Raw genomic sequence first — 15451 nt, forward strand, 5'->3', positions numbered from 1 at the left:
ATCGAACTGGGCGGCATCTCGCTTGGCGATGATCAGACCACTTGAACTCGAAGGACCACCATGTTTGACTGGTCTGATGACGATGAAGCTCCGACGGACCCTCCACCGAGCATGAAGGAGCCTCCACGCAACACTCCCACAGGGAATCAATCAAGGGGAGACGAAGATGTCCCTGAGCCACAAACAAAGGTAGTCCCCGGGCAGCGGGCGAGGGAAGTTCCCGCATAGCAGACATCGGTAGTCCCTGCAGAGCAAGCGACGAGAGTCCCCGAGCAAAAGGCGGAGAGGGCCCCAGAGTGACAGTCAGAACAAAGGCCGACTGTGGAGGAGTCGAGACCTCCCCTGTAGAGCACGGGAGTCGACCTCACAACAGCGCCTGGGGACTCAGGCAGGCACCACCGGTTCAAGAAATTGAGCCATCAGACCAAACCGTAAGTATCCTTGTCTTGGAGTTACTTTGTTGTAGTTTCTTAACTTTTGTGGTGACTGACGAGCTGACTTGATGTAGAGCAAGCCGTATGACGAATCCAGTCCTGTCCGTCCATGCTGACGAGCAGCCGAAGGCTGGCTCTAAGATGGAGAGGACGCCGGTGGACCCCATCCTAGAGTCCCTAGGTGCTCGTCAGCACATAGGGGAGCTAATTGCCGCCGTTGACTAGCTTGGTGGCGGTGAGCAGCTGTTGTCGACGACGGACGAGCCGATGATAGCACCCTCGGCAATAGCAGGTGCCACCGAGTCCTTTGGAGTAGAAGCTATAGTGACCAACGTCGCGCCAGAATCTAGAGCAGAGAATCTTGCGGTGCCGAAGGAGCAGACAATGCTCCTCGAGGCGTTGAGGGGCATGGTCGGACCTGCTATCCGGCCACCAAACCCCCAGGTGGTGCCTTCGGCTGTAGCAGAGGAGGACGAGGTGGAGGAGGTTGAGCGTGAAGAACCTCAACCCCAAGCTGTCCGAATCCTCTGAAAACGCAGCGATGACATAGTAATTATCGAAGAGGTGGACACCACCAGGGAGTTCAGGAGACTAGAGACTGCCCTTGCCGGGGTGACGAAGCAGATCAAGGTTAGTACCGCATCTGGAATGCTCCTCTTTGCCATTGGGAATTGGATTTCGACATTGCCATTATGCATTTGCAGGAGATAACTTGGACTGCCGAGCAGCGCTGCCAGATGATAAAGAGGATGGAGCCCCTCACCAAGGAAAACAAAAAACTTGAAGAGGCAGTGAACGCCTCGGAGAGAAACATCCAGAGGGCCCGGCACGAATGAGACCTTGCAGAGTCCAATGCACAGGACCTGGAATACCAAAAGGGGGTCCTGTCTGAGTAGCTAGCGGCTGCATCCCAGCAGCTGTGGAGCCAGTCCGAGCAGCTGGCTGCTGTCTCTAGACAACTGAAGGGTGCCTCCGAGCAGTTGGAGCAGAAATCCAAACAACTCAGAATGTTGTCCGAGCAGAAAACAGGTACGGTATGTCAGTGAATGTACTTTGTATTGCTGAACAACCATATCTTTGGTGATAACTATTGCGCTTGTAGAACAAGATGCAAAGCTCGGCCAACTGCTCTAGGCCATCGAACAACTTCGATAGGAGAAAGCAAAGGAGTCCGAGCGAGTAGACAAACTGGTCGAGGAGCTGAAAGGTGAATACCTCCTGGTCGGAATTACTGTTGAAGTAGTTTCCTTGTATGATGGAGCATTGTAATGCTTGCAGGCTATCATCATAAAGCCAAGGCATAGTTTGATGTGCTGGTGTAGGAGGCCAAAACCCAAAGGGATAATTTCGACGCTGTAGTCACCACAATTAAACCGGTGCTGCACTGCGTTGACCTGGAAATAGCTACCCAGCCCGACGGTAGGCGACACTATTTAGACACCATCATCCAGAGGTGCAAAGTGATGTGGGAGAACTTCAAGAGCTTCAACTATGATGCCATTATGTCTGTCACTACTCATGTCCTCATGGTGGTTCGATCCTATTACCCAACCCTCGACCTTCAGTCGATAGGGGGCAGGGTACGCCGAAGGGCTGAGCGATGCAGAGACCCAGCAGCTGGAGGATGAGGTGGAGGACACAGCGAAGAATCTGGCTGGCGATATAGACCTATTTGGTGAGACAGATGGTAGTGGCAGAGCACAATGATCTGCTTGGCAGATATCATCTGTAATTTCTAGACAGTGTAGTTAGAATGCACGAAAGCAGTAAAAAATACTTATATATATGATAAATGTTATAAAGTGCATGTGTATGCGGTTAGATTGTATTTCAGCGAAAAAATCTTCATAGATTTCGACCATAAGGGTATTTATATGGAGTATAAGTAGAGTTCGAGCAGTTAGTTCACTACTGACCCCCATGGCCTCAGCTAGCCCATAGTCCATGACATCGAGCGCGGAGCCCGTGAACGTGTAGGAGGAACAGGCGTGACCAAGAAACCACAGCCGACCACCCATAATGCAGAGCGCGGAGCCCATAGCATGTATAGGGAGAGATTAGGGACTGGGTCTTCTCCATAGAGAAATGAGCGGAACATGTGCTGCTTGGCAGTTATCAAGATAACTTGGAGATATAGATAGTATAAGCTGCGTCTGAGTAATTAGTTCTGTGCTGAGCTCTCGGCCTTGGCTAACCCATAGTCCATAACGTCGAGCGCAGAGCCCGTGGACATGTAGGAGGAACAGGCATGACCAAGGAACCACAGCTGACCACCCATAATGCAGAGCCCGGAGCCCGTGGCACGTGTAGGAAGAGATCGGGGACTGGGTTGTCTCTTAAGAGAACGTAACAGAACGTACGCTGCTCGATAATTGGCGAAACAACTTGGAGAGTTGGAGTAAAGTGTTTGGCAGTTTTTGGAGAGAACGTGTGGTGAAATACATTGGTGAGTTGGAGGAAACATATTCGGCGCTTTTGGAGAAAACGTGTTCGGCGATTTTGGAGAAAACGTGTTTGGCGATTTTTGGCGATAATGCGTCGGCGTTTTAGAGAAATCGCTCGGTGATTTTGGAGAAAACGGTTTGGCGATAACGTTGGAGATTTGGAGAAACGTGGTCGGCATGGTTATGGCAATTTCGTATTGGAGTTCGTTATGAAGTAGCAGAGAGCTCGGCGACCATAAGTGGGTGTTAAACCACAATGGAGACAAAGTGGAGACAAGTTATGGAGACCAAAACTTTATTCAACATAAAAGTGGAGAGTACATATCTAGAGCATTTCAAGGATAGAAAAGTATAAGGTGCTCGATGTGCCATGAGTTGGGAACATCAATCCCGTCTAAGTCGCATAAGCGATAAGACCCTGATCGGGTGACCTCTTTGACAATGTAAGGCCCTTCGCAAGGGGAGGAGAGCTTGTGCATCCCTTTGGTTTTTTTGTTTTCTACAGAGGACGAGGTCGCCGACAGCAAATGAATGACCTTTGATGTTGCGGTTGTAGTACCATCACAAGCCTTCTAGATATTTGGCTGTGCGGACGTAGGTGATTAGGCATTCTTCCTCGGCCCTATCGACGTCCTTTGTCCAAACAGCTGTGGCTTGCTCTTCATCATAGTTTTCCACCCTAGGTTCATCATAGCTCTTCATCATAGTTCCTCGGCAATGTCCGCTGGTAGTATGGCTTCTGAGCCATAGACCAAGAAATATGGAGACACACCAGTACTGCAACTAGCTTGAGTACGCAGTCCCCAGACCATAGCTGGCAAGTCTTTGAGCCATCTGCCCAGATGTTTTTCTTCTTTATGATATAACCTCTTTTTGAGAGCATCAAGAATCATGCCGTTCGCCCGTTCGACCTAGCCATTGGCTCTAGGATGGGCAATGGAGACACATTTGATGGAGATGCAACGGTCTTCGCAGAAGTCTCAGAAGTGATGGCCAGTAAATGTAGTTCCGAGGTCGGTGATGATACTGTTCGGGAGACCGAATCTGTGGATGATGTCTTCGAAGAGCTCGACTGCTTTCTTTGCAGTAGCCGAGATGAGCGGTTTATAGTCAATCCACTTGGAGAACTTGTCAATGGCGACATACACGTACCGGAAACCACTTGGCGCTGGCTTGAAAGGCCTAATCATGTCTAGTCCCCAGCATGCGAAGGGCAAGGAAGCTGGGATGGTTTGTAGCTCTTGTGCCGGCATGTGTATTTGGTTGGTGAAAAATTGGCATCCTTCACAATGTCGGACGAGGTCTTCTACATCAGAGATGGCTGTGGGCCAATAGAAACCAGCTCGGAAAGCCTTGCCGACCAGTGTTCTCGAGGCCGCATGGTTGCCGTAGGAACTAGAGTGAATTTCGAGAAGTAGCTTCACTCCCTCTTCTTAGGTGATGCATTTCTGCAGTATCCCTTCCTTGGCACTTTTCCTCATCAAGTTGCCATCCACCAGCACGTAATGCTTGCTTCGACGAATTAGGCATTTGGTTTCAGTCTTGTTGGCGGGTACCTCGACGTTGGTGAGATACTTGATGAATTGCTCCCTCCAATCGGCGGCTGGCGAAGGTACTGAAGTGCCAGCTGCTCAGCAGGGGGAACTTCCTAAACTTCTTTAATGGATGGCGCTAGGAGATCCTGAATGAAGACCCTCGGCGGGATCACGGCGCGAGAAGAGCCCAACTTGGATAAGTGGTCGGCGAGCTAATTTTGGTCGCGTACCACATGGTGGTACTCGATGCCATATAATTTTCCTTCAAGCTTCTTGATTTCGGCGCAATATGCATCCATCTTCTCACTGGAGCAAGACTAGTCTTTGTTAAGATGGTTGATGACCAGCGTGGAGTCCCCGTATACCATGAGGCATTTGACACTGAGCTCAATGGCTATACGGAGTCCATGGAGACATGCTTCATACTCGACGGTGTTGTTGGAGGTCGAAAAGTGTATCCAGAGAACATATCGGAGCTTATCCTTGGTCGACGTAATAAACAGAATGCCCGCACCAGCACAGTTAATGTTAAGGGCGCCGTTGAAGTACATCACCCAGTGCTCGGTGTAGGTGGCGGCGATGGGCTCTTGGATCTCGGTCCACTCAGTGATGAAATCAGCAAGCGCCTAAGACTTGATCGTAGGCCTGCTTCTGAATTCAATTGAGTAGGTGCCGAGCTTGACAGCCCACTTGATGATACGACCGTTGGCCTCTTTGTTACGGAGGATGTCACCAAGAGGGAATTCGGTGACCATGGTGATCTTGTAATACTCGAAGTAATGACAGATCTTGCACGACATAATCAGAATGGCATATAACAAATTTTGGACCTGAGGATAACAAGACTTGGGCTCGTTAAGGACCTCGCTGATAAAATAAACCAGACGTTGCATCTTATAGGCGTGCTCGTCCTCCTCACATTCGACCACGATAGCTGTGCTGACAATGCGAGAAGTAGCGGTGATGTAGATCAGTAGAGTTTCATCTGGCTGTGGTGCCATCATGATCAGAGGCTTTGTTAGGAACAACTTGAGCTGCTCAAAAGCTGTATCTGCCTCCTCCGACTAGGAAAAACACTCGGAGGCCTTGAGGAGTTTGAAGAACGGTAGCCCTTTCTCACCGTGGTGTGATATGATGCTGCTTAAAGCAGCCATGCAGCCTATAAGTTTCTGTATGTCCTTGACGCATGTTGGCTATTTTATGTTGGTGATGGCGGAGACCTTGTCAGGGTTGGGTTCGTTGCCACGAGCGCTGATAATGTAGCCTAGCAGTATACCAGATGGAACTCCAAAGATGCACTTTGAAGGGTTCAACTTCCATTAGTACTTTTTCAGGTTGGCGAACGTTTCTTTGAGGTCAGCGATAAGCTCATCGGAGGTCTTGGACTTGACGACCACGTTGTCGATGTAAGCTTTGACATTGCGGCCGATCTATTGATCGAGGCACATCTGGATAGCCCTTTGATAAGTCGCCCTCGGCGTTCTTTAGTCCGAAGGACATGGTGGTGTAGCAGTATGCCCCGAAAGGCATGATGAATGACATCTTGATCTGGTCTTCTTCCTTGAGGGAGATCTGGTGATAGCCGGAGTAACAGTCGAGGAAGGAGAGCAGTTCACAGCTGGCGGTGGAGTCTACAACCTTGTCTATTCGAGGTAAACCAAAGGGGTCCTTAGGGCTGTGTTTGTTAAGATCAGTGTAATCAACGCACATTCTCCATTCTTTATTCTTTTTTCGAACGAGAATAGGGTTTGCTAACCACTCAGCATGATACACTTCTTTTATAAATCCTGCAGCTAAGAGCTATTTTATTTCTACCCTAATAGCCTCCTTCTTATCTGGCATGAATCGGTGGAGTTTTTGCTTGATCAGTTTGGCGGTCGATGAGATGTTCAAGGAGTGCTCGATCTTCTCCCGTGGTACCCCTGGCATGTCTGCAGGTTTCTAAGCAAACATGTCGGCGTTGGCACGTAGGAAGGAGACGAGCATGCTTTCCTATTTGGGGTCAAGGTGAGCCCCAATCTTCATGGTCTTGGAGGGGTTGTCAAGGCCGAGGCCGACCACCTTGACTTCCTTGGACTTGGCGGAGGCGTGAGGAGGCTCTAGCTCTAGGATCTCCATGTCAGTCGGCGGACATCGTCTTGGCTTCGATGACCACACTGGCCATCTTAATGGAGAGGTTGGTGGCTTTAGTGAGGGTGAGACTTTCTGTCTCATAGGCGTAGGCAATGGAGAGGTTGGCCCGCAGGGCCAGAACTCCTACAAGCGATGGCATCTTCAGCACCAGATACGCGTAGTGCGGTATTGCCATGAACTTGGCCAGAGCTAGCCAACCATGTATGGCATGGTAGTCTGTGTTGAAGTTGGCAACATAGAAATTGATGTGTTCGACGCGGTAGTTGCTTGCCATGCCTGAACTGTACTGGTAGGGTAATCTCTCCAAGCAGTTTAGGAGGCCCTGCCAGGTACCACACCCTAAAAGGAGGAGTCGGAGGGTGTGAGATCTGACAAACCAAGGCCCAAGCTCCTTTAGGGCTCCGGCGAAGAGGAGATTTAGAGTGCTCCCACCATCGACGAGCACTTTTCTAAAGAGCATCTTCTGGACGGTTGTGTCAAGGACAAGGGGAAAACACCCTGTGTAGGGAATGTTCGCCCACTGGTCAGCCCTGCTGAAGGTGATGGGGACCTCAGACCATGGACGATAGCTGGGGTTGGTGGTGGCATCTTTCGTATTGACGGAGAGCACCCGCCATGTGGCGAGCTTCCGTTCTCTTCTGCTCTTAGTGGAGGCAAGGCCCCCAAAGATGGTGGCGACCACCTTGTCGTGGTCCTGGAAGGCATTGTTGTTGCCTCTAGGTGGTCGTCGACCTCTAGCTCCATCGTTGGCATCGTCGTCTAGCTTCTTGTCCTGGAACTCCTTAGCCAAACCAAGGCAGTTCTTCATCTTGTGTTTGGCATTCTTGTGAAGAGGGCATGGGCCGTCGAGGATCTTTTGGTACTATTCATTGTAGTTGCGCTTAGCACGAGGTTGACTGACAGTGGCGATGATGTGGTCTGGCCGGCGGCGGTGATTTTGGCCAGACTTGGATCCTTCTGGCTGATCACGACCACTGTCACAATGATAACTGCGGTCGTCGAAATGGTGATCGTTGTGGCGTCGGTCGTCGGGGCAATCGTCCAAGCGGTGAGGTGGGCGATGAGTGCCCGCATCCTCGTTGAAGTGCACCTCGGCTTCCTTGGTGTCGGTGTACTAGTTGGCAGTAGTGATCATCTCGCCGATGCCCGTGGGTGGCTTGCGATTGAATTTGGAGCGAAGCTCACGATGGTAGAGTACTCGGATGAAAGCGGTGATGACCTTAGCTTCCGTGATGTTGGGAATAGAGTTCCTCATCTCGGAAAAGCATCGAATGTAGCTGCGGAGGAGCTCGGACGGCTTCTGGTTGATGCGGTTGAGATCATGCTTGGTGCCTGGTCGAGTACATGTGGCCATATAGTTGTCGGTGAAGACTTTCTTCAGCTCTTCCCAGGATCCAATGGAGTCCGGGTCAAGGGTAGTAAATCAGCTCATGGCGGGTGGCGTGAGCATGACGAGGAGATAATTTGCCATGACACTAGTGTCTCCTCCGACAGCGCGAATAGTAGTGGCATAAGCCTGTAGCCATTGTGTCGGGTTCATCCTTCCTTCATAGGGCTTGACCCCAACGATCTTGAAACCACGGGGCCACCGAAGTGTTTAGAGCGCCCTTGTGAAAGCTAGGGGGCCCTCAGGGTTGTCGACGCCATCGTCTGTAGCATTTTCGTTAGCGATTGGCTCGAGGGCTGAGTCTAGGTTGCCATACTCCTGCTCGTACTCCTAGCGGCGACATACTTTGTCTTCATGGCAACCGAAGCAATGTTGCTCGATACACCGTCGTGCATCCCAGAGGTTGCTGAGGTGCACTCGAGCGTCCTGTTCGACCTCCTAGTCATGTTGGTGATGTTGTTTGGCACGATGGCCCCCGGCTCCCCCCTAGAGAGGCAGTGATTGGTTAGCGAAACGGCTTTGACTAGAGCGGTGATTAGATGTTGGCGTAGCTGATCGGCGAATCATGCTCATAGAGCACGAAGGTCTCTGATCCTCATGAATCTCATTGACCTGATAGTGTGCCGCCTTAAGCATGGCAGCGACCTTGGCGAGCTCGGGCGTCTGCGGGTGGTGAGAGAGCTCATTAGCGGCCACTGCCAGATTGGTGCTTGGAGTCTTGAAGACGTCGTGGTCGTCAACGCGGAGAAACTCTTCGTCGAGGTCGCAGTGGAGCGGGAGCGGCCTTCCCTGTGAATCAAGCTGATTATAACGAGTAGCCTCGGCCCTCGCGATGGCCGCCTTGTTTTCTCAGTGCTAGGCGCGGTTGATGATCCGGTTCTCATGAGCGACATGCTCCTCCTCAGTTTCGCCGTTCTGAGGAGGGCTGTCGATGCTGATGTTGAAGATCGTGCCACCCCGGAAGGGTGGGAGAAGGAGTTGCTCGGTGAAGGTTTCGGCGAGGGTCTCCATAGAGCCGTGAGACTCGGAGCATGGATTTTCCTCTGGGATGGTCTGGAGGGACGCTCTGGGGCACCTGGCCTATATGTAGCATGTTGTCGGCTGGAGGAAATTGGACAGCAATCTGGTCAGCGAGTGGGTGGGCGCATCCCACCTGGTCAGTGAACTTGCCCTGCAGGGCACTTTGGTAAGTGGCGACGACGTTGGTGTGCCCAAAGGGCATAGCCATGACTTCTAGAGTTTTCTGAGCAGCCTCCTGATAGATTTGGATCGAAGGGTGGTCGGCACCGAACCAACATGTCCAGAGCTAATTCGGCGATGGAGAGACAATCGGCGAGCTTCAAACCAACCCGATCGATGGATTCGATCAGATTGTCGTTATTGATCTGCCTCCTCTAGTAGCGAGGAAGCGGGCAGTGAGTTGTTGATGAAGGAGACCTCGGAAGCGGTTTTGAGATCGGATCTACAGTCGTAGGTGCGGGGATGATCGGAGCAGACTCGATCTGCACCGGCTCAAGGAGCTCTCCGACTCCGTCAGCGTTGATGATCCATGAGATCGATCTGACCATGAAGATCTGGCCAGGCTGCAGGAGGGACAAAGCGCCTGTGGAAAAAGTCATCTTGTTCGACAAGGAAACAACACACAAGCCCCTACCTAGCGCGCCAACTGTCGACAGAATATCGTCGGCAGTCCTCCGAGGGGTATCCCACAAAGGTAGATTGATCGGCAGAGGAGCATGAGATCAAGAACAAGAAGGCAACAGAGACACACGAGTTAGACATGTTCAGGCCGTCAGTATGACATAACACCCTACTCCTATGGTCTGTTGGTTTGTATTAGCTATTGTATGATATTGCATGCATTTAGAGGGGGTCCCTGCCCACCTTATATAGTCCGGAGAGCAGGGTTACAAGTCAGTTAGATCTAGGAGATAACCGGAAAGTAATAACTAATTACAGGAATCTTGGGATCATACATATTGTAACAGATCTCGTAGTATCTTCAGAATATCTTCCATATGTCTTGCGGAAGGCGCCAACCAGAGTCGTGCCCCACAAGGCTTCGTCTTATGGGCTGGGCCGCCCCTTGGGGCGCAGCCCATGTGGTCTGCTGTGGGTATCCGGGGTCATACCCCCCACAGCGATGCATCTGTGTTGTTTGGAACCTAGAATAGTTTCTGTTGTGCACTATTTTTGACCAAGTTAACTGCAGAATTTGGAAAAGAGTTCTATAAGGAAGTTGTGGAGGATTTTATAAGCTTTCTAATGGTATAAGCTACAATATCATTGGATAACATAATTGGAGTTACAACCGTTTTACTGTGCTATTGTTTTTCTACTTGCGAGGAAATTCCAGATTTCTTGTTCTTGCCCCTACATGAGAGTTTCTTTGTGATGTTAGGATGTCCTTATGCTAGTTAATCCATCTAAAAGAATGTCCAAGCTATGCTTGGTGTCCCCTAGTTTATTTTTAAGGGGGTAGCCAAGTTGAAGAATTTGTAAGATGAAGAATCATACGTTCTAGTTGCGCAGCGGAAGCGTGGTGGTACCCAAAGATGTGAAAGAATCTCAGAGTCTCAATGAGGTTTGATTAAAGATTCAAGGGAAGTTTGACCAAGATCATCAAGATATTGATAATGCTACTGGAAGAGGTTTTAAGTTAGTTTGGATCAAGAAACCTCAGGTAAGTGTTTGAAGGAATCCAAGAAGAGGTTGGAGTAAAACCTAAGTATTAGCTTTGCCAGATCCGAACAAGAGTTTCATATCTACAATGATGCACCTTGTCAAGAGGTGGGATGTGTCCTTATGCAGAAGAAAAGTAGTGGCTTGTTCATTAAGTCAATTAAGGAAGAGTGAGTTGAACTACCTAACTTGCATCTGAAGTTATCCATTATGGAGCATGGAAGTAATATCTTCTTAGAAGAAAAGGTGACATTTAGGAGGATCACAAGAATCTACAGGACATCTTCACTAAGTTGGTCTTGAGCTTGTGCTATCCTCGTTGGAATGAGATTGATTATGACTTGGAAAAGTGCTAACACCTAGAGAAGTAAAAGTCGCAACAGATGCTCTTAGCAACGGAGAATCATGCTAAGAAGGTTCGGGTGACACCAAGGACTAAGAATTGCATTTCAGGTTCGAGCAACTTAACTAGAATCAATAAAAGATTGGTAGTAGAATCTTCTTCTGACCAAGAGATTCATCAGGCTTCGTTGGAAGGTGGATATTTTAAGAAAGAGAATTGGTATTATATGAAAAGTGGCCTAGTGATTGGAGATACCAAAGTATGGTTGAAGTATTTTTCAAAATCTTGGAATTAGTATGACGAGATATTTAGAATAAGGTTGACAGGTATGCAAAGTAAGACGAAATCCTTATCAAGAAGATGGAACTACATGAGGAAGTAAAGAACAATTCAAAGATAGAGTATTCTTATCTCCTAGTCGATGTTCTCCGAATATCGAGGACGAGATTCATCTTAAGGGGGGTAAAATTGTAACACCCAAAAATTTGCTCTTTTTGAAATAGGTGTAAATTGTGGTAATTTTGACTTTTTGTGCTCATGAAAACATAGGAAAATAATTTTTTTTCCATTAAATTAAAATTCATCATAAGGTAGAAACATGTTTGTGCATACATGCCCTTGCATTTTATTTATTTGGTTGAGTGGTTTTGATGGAAAATTTAAAATGGTTTAAATTGCTTTTGCAAATGAAGTTAAAATTGACTTTGAACTAAAAGAAAAGAGAATTTGAAAATAAAATAATTTAAAAAGTTGTAAAATTTATTTTTGGAAAACTTACTAAAATTGTTCATTTTGTTTGAATTGAAAAGTGTGTTTGAAACCCTATTTGAATTCGACTTTGATCATATTTGAATTTGGATTGAAAATGGGAAAATGGAAAAGCACTCCTCTTCCCCTTTTTGGCCCAGCGACCAGCCGCTCCACTGTACCACTCCCTCCTCGTAGCCCAGCAGCCGCCGGCTCGCTTCCCGCTTCCTCCTCCCCTTTTCCCTGCGTGGGCCGAGTCGGCCCAAATGTTTTTTTCTACGTAGGCCCGCTTCCTCCTCTTGCGCACAGGCCCAGCCGGCCGCTCCTGCTCCCGTTTCCCCTCTTTCCCTTTCGCGTAGTTCGGCCCACGCTAGCACGCAACCCAGCTCAAAGCACCGCACCGCGCATCCCCTCCTTCTCTCCTATGCCGATAGGTGGGGCCACCCTGTCAGCACCACATTCTCCCTCGCGTAGCCCCGCCGGAGTCTGCCGTCGCATCATGTGTTCGTGTCCACCCTGTCTCCTCGATGCCGTGCGCCACAAGCCGTCTCGTCCCATAAGTATCAACCGAGGCCACGCCATTTTCCCTGAACCTGAGAGCACGTTGCCCTCACCTCGAGCCAGCCTAGCGACATCACTCGGATCCCGCCGATGGAGCTTGACGTCATCGAGTCGCCTCCATGCTTTCTCCATCGTCGGGAACCCTCTTGGTGAGCTCGCCTCAACCTCCTCTCTCCTCCTATGTTTTCCCCATCGAAAACCATGGCCCTAAGGTCGTTTTTGAGATTTGCCGCTGAGCTCCGTCATCGGCCATGGCGCGCCGCCGTGATTTCCCCTGTTCTGGCCGGCCGCCGTCGCCTTTCACCCACCGATCTAATCACGGCCGTCCAACTCTAATCCAACGGCCCAAGATCCAAGTTACCCCTTCGCTGTTAGATTTACCAAAGGCCCCTTATAAATATTTGAGACTTAACCCGTGGTCCATTGCATCTTTACCGACTTTGTTTTCTTTTTTTGAAAGCGTATTTTGTTTCGGTTAGATTGAAAATATGTTTTCACTTATTTACAGATTTGCCACTATTTTCTTTAGGCGATAACTTCTCCGTTTTAACTCTGATTTGACCCGTTCAACTTGCGTTAGGTTTGTAATTTCATAATCTACATGTTTATACTACTGTTTGATATATTTTTAACTTTTAAATTCATGATTAGATTTAATCTATTATTTTATTAAAGGAAATCATGTTTAATTCATATTTTCTACGTTTTAACTCCGTTTTGACTCATTTAAGTTGTGTTGGATTCGTAACAATGTGATCTACGCGTTAGTAATAATTTTTACTATGTTAATTATTCTAGAAATTCATGGTTTAAACTCTAATTTGATTAATAATTATGTAATTACATTTATAAATAAAATATGATTAATTATATTTTTGTCTTCTAAATTCAAATATGAATTTTGACTTAATAGAACTCAGGTATTTCTCTAAAATATCTTATACATCCTTTTATATCGATAAAATTTATAAAGCTCTTGGTTCACTTTTATAAAGCAAATCTTTCGGTAGTTGTATCTTTTTCGTTATAGCTCCGATTATTGTGCTTTTCCCGTTTGTGTGTTCGTAGCGAGACGTAGATTCATTTTACAAACTTTTCCTCTTGATTTTATGATTGGTGTATTGTTCTAATTTAGATCTATTGTTTGCTTCATGTATGATTGTATGGATGCTTGTGTGGTGCTTTATGATTAAGTCCAGTCGGTGATATATACGTGGTGCTCAAGAAGAAGAAGAACGTTGAATATTAAAGCTTACCGAAGGATCGGTGTTTTAAGGCAAGTATAGCATGGGATCATCCTTGTTGTCCTATACACCTTTAATCATTTAATTCATACTACATGTGTCTACCTTGACTACCACTAAGGCTGTCCTAGTACTTTGTACCTTGTGCCTTGATACCTATGGGGTATTGCATTGGGTAGCTTTGCTAGTGCTCAACTACAACCATGATCTGGTAACTTGACTAATGGTATATGCAATAAACATTAAAAAATGACTTTTTAGCAACTTGGAAACAGGGGGCTGGAGTGTTTAGCTACTTTCTAAATGCTTTAGATTCCTCTCCCTAAGGACTTATCTGAAGTGATCATCAGAGACTTACAGTACAACCATGAGGACTATATGGCTCTGGTCTTAGTCTAGTACCTTGCTCTTTCTAGTTTGTAGCAGTTTACCGAAAGGGCAAAAGGGGCATACTAGGTTGGGTATGGGCCTCATCCCTAGGGTGTGTACTATGCTGTGTGTATCAGTGTCACTTTTGGAGATGACTCCATAACACTTGGGAGATGGAATCCTTAGCGGCTGCTCCTTATTAGAACGACTAGGGAAAAGCTTCATAGTGTACCCTGCCTGCTCACCTTAGAAGTGTTTTGGGAGTTATAAACCCGGGCATATGGGTAACACAACTCATGGTGAAAGTGTACAATCTTTGTAGAGTGTAAAACTGGTATATCAGTCGTGCTCACGGTCATGAGCGGCCTTGGAACCCTTACGGAATAGATGATCACTAATGGTTAATGATGATGAACACGGATGATACTAATGATAAAGATGCTCACTAATGATTACTGTTTATGCTATTCATTATTCATGTTTACCTAATCATGTGTTTAAATGGGCTTGTAATAAACTTGTTGCTACTCCTATACTAAAATTGTGACAATTAAAAGCTAATCACAGTTGAACCAGTGTCAGCCTTTTGAGCCTCATGAACCCCATGTTATATTTGTTGAGTACGACATGTACTTACGCTTGCTTTACTTTTCAAATATTTGGATGAAAATCCTGGATGGGTACCAAATTGCTAGAGTTTGGAGGAATTAGGCTTGTGATCAACCAGTCAGTTACCCCTGTGGATTTGGAGTCTTTGCCTAAAGATTGGAGTTGTCTTTTCACTGTCTATACTCTGAGGTTATAATCTTTATACTAATACGCTAAGTATTTAAGCATTGTCTTTTGATATTACCCTTATTTGTAGCTATATGTGAGATTTGACTTCCTGGGCTCACATATGGTGTGTATCTAGTTTTGTTTTTAAAACCAGGTGCTACAAGGAGTCTTGGTGCTAAGATTGCAGGGTTTGGGTCTTTGGATCTAAAACCGGTTCGGTGTGTCGTGCTCCACCAAAACGATAGTTATCATCACCTGCCCGAAGATCAGGATCCCCATCCCCATCAACATAAGCCTTAGTTGTAGGAAGAGAAAAAGGCATAACATCTTTATTGCCTTGGTGAGGATCCACAAATACCACATATATTGAGAGACATGAGAGTGTCACACAATGGAATCTCTGAGTTTTATTTTGAAATCTTATAAAAACTCCAGAATAATGGTAGAACAAAGAACTTGAGACATAGTGCTTGACTTGATTGTTCTGTCTTTCAATTGCTCAAGACCCAAGTGAGGGCTGAGAAGCCCCATGATTGAAGGTATTATGGGTAAGTTTAAAAGTCAGATAAGTTTATTCTAATCCGGAGGAGAATTTTTGATTGAACGCATATGTACTTTTGAGGTGTGAAAACATTGTAGCAACTCCTAATCCATTGCTGAGTTTAGATTTGCTCAGGGACTAACAAATGTTAAGCTTGGTGGAAATTATTGACGGTCACTAATACCAATTATAAATCATAAACATAACCTACATTTATATTTAATTCCATCAGTAAACATAGGTATAGGGGTTTA

Source organism: Miscanthus floridulus, chromosome 10, assembly GCF_019320115.1.
Source record: "Miscanthus floridulus cultivar M001 chromosome 10, ASM1932011v1, whole genome shotgun sequence".
NCBI classification, from domain to species: Eukaryota; Viridiplantae; Streptophyta; class Magnoliopsida; order Poales; family Poaceae; genus Miscanthus; species Miscanthus floridulus.